Genomic DNA, 2324 nt, shown 5'->3' with positions numbered 1-2324 from the left:
CAGCGCTGTCGTGACGGACACAATTTTTCACTAAAAATTTCAACCGGCTTATTGTCCTGTGATAGTACTGCTCCAATGCCCACCGTCGAGGCGTCTGTATCAACCAAAAATGATTTAGTAAAATCGGGTAGCACTAAAACAGGTGCGGTCGTTAATGCTCTCTTGATGTCGTCGAAACTTCGCTGCTGGTCGTTACCCCAGACGAACTGCGGCATTTTTAGCACATCTGTGATTGGAGCCATAATGCTGCTGAATCCCCGTATAAATCGACGATAAAAATTCGCCAGTCCATGGAAACTGCGAATGTCCGTTAGAGACTTAGGAGGTGGCCAATTTTCTATTGCTGCTACCTTTCTCGGGTCCACGCTAATACCATCTGCAGAAATGAGAAATCCCAGAAAAGATACTTGCTCTGTTGCAAATTCACATTTGCGGCTGTTTAGAAATTGATTGCTTGAAAGAATTATATCCTCAGGATGATTATTTTAAAAATTATTGGGACAATTGCTGTAAGCAAGAATTAAATTCAGACTACTCCATACGCCATGGATTTTTATTTAAAGGAAATCTTCTATGCATCCCCAGCTCTTCCTGGCGACAGCAGATCATCAAAGAAACCCACGCAGGTGGGCTCTCCGCACATTTGGGCAGAGATAATACAGTCATACAGCTGCAGCAGCGATTTTTTTGGCCACACTTGAGGCAGGATGTGTCTAAGTTTGTGGAGAGATGTTCAATTTGTCAAACTTACAAAGGAGGCGGACAAAATACCGGCTTGTACCAGCCATTGCCGGTACCGGATTCGATTTGGGAGGATTTAAGCCTCGATTTTGTAATGGGGTTGCTGAGGACCAAGCATGGAAACGATTCTATTATGGTCGTGGTAGATCGTTTTTCGAAGATGGCACATTTTGTCGCCTGCAAGAATTTAAATGCGGTTTTCCATTCGTCTCCGCTACGAATCCGTATTTGATGGTACCCACTACGAAGATCAAGCTTTGAAAATATCTTAGCCCCCGACAATCTATCAAGAGAATCTTCCATTCTCGGCATTGGAAAGCGAAATTTGACGGTGATGCGATTAATGGATCGACTATCCATACACATTCGCCAGCTCCCATCCTTCTTGGGCACTAATAGTGCGGGTACCGCGCAGGGGCTCACACTAGGCTGAATTAGTTTCTTTGCTAACAAATCATCCACTATCTGTTGTAGAGCTTGGTGTTCCTTGGGGCTCATCTTGTAATGAGGTAAATTGGGCAGAGACGCTCCCGGCGTCAAGTCAATCTGGTGCTGTATAGAACTCATAGGTGGCAGTTCTTCCGGCAATTCTGTTGGGCACAGATCAGCATACCGTTGCAATAATGAACTAAATTCTTCAGGTAACGGTTTGTTACTTGTGTCATCCTGTTTTTCTTGGATGATTAATGCAAAAATGCAATAGGATTCACGCCAGGCGTTGAGTAGAGCCTTCTCGGTTACAGCATACAAAGCATTTGGAGTCACTGGCTTGCTTGCTTCCGGGTCTGCAGAGCGTGGGAGTAATCGTAAATGTTTCCCTTTCCAGTCAAAAGAATAGATGTTAGCCCGGCAATCATACATCGCTCCCACATCAAACTGCCACGGTCTTCCGAGAATCAAATGACAGACGTCCATATCCACCACATCGCATAGAACTTCACCCACGTAATGCTTTCCAATTGAAAAGTTCACACGGCACATATCCGTCACCGCAATGTCCATACCCTTTTTCACCCAGCTAATTTTGTATGGGTTTGGATTTTTCGATGTTTTTAGCTTCAAAGCTTGTACCACAGCTCGGGAAATTACATTTTCCGTACACCCGCTATCAATTAACATGTCACAAACTTTGCCTTGAATGGTACATTTTGTTCGAAATAAGGCATTGCGCTGGGAACCGGCAGCTTGTCTTGGAGCCAGTAATAATTTTTGTATTACACACAATACGGGTTCCCCTTCATCCCCTATTACATCTTCCAAATCATCTTCTTCCACACCGATAACATTATCAACTCCTTCATCCTCTTCACCTTCCAGCAATTGTAATTGAGGTCGAGTCGGGCATTCATTAGACTTATGCCCCTGCTGAAAACATCTAAAACATTTGATGTTAGCATTCTTAGCATATGGATTTTCTCTTATCGGTGCCTTATTTCGCATATAATTCTTGTTCTCGACCCTGTTTGGACTAACATTTGTTGGCCCCTGTGCAATCGCAGGAGTCTTGCTGGAGTTTCCCGTGTATTGAAAATGAGATTTGTTGCCGTCGGCCGCTATTTCGAAATGGCGGCGTTGTGACCGAG

The sequence above is a fragment of the Dendrobium catenatum genome, unplaced genomic scaffold (genome assembly GCF_001605985.2).
Source record: "Dendrobium catenatum unplaced genomic scaffold, ASM160598v2 fragScaff_scaffold_1117, whole genome shotgun sequence".
Classification (NCBI taxonomy): Eukaryota; Viridiplantae; Streptophyta; class Magnoliopsida; order Asparagales; family Orchidaceae; genus Dendrobium; species Dendrobium catenatum.
Note: the sequence above shows the minus strand (reverse complement) of the source record.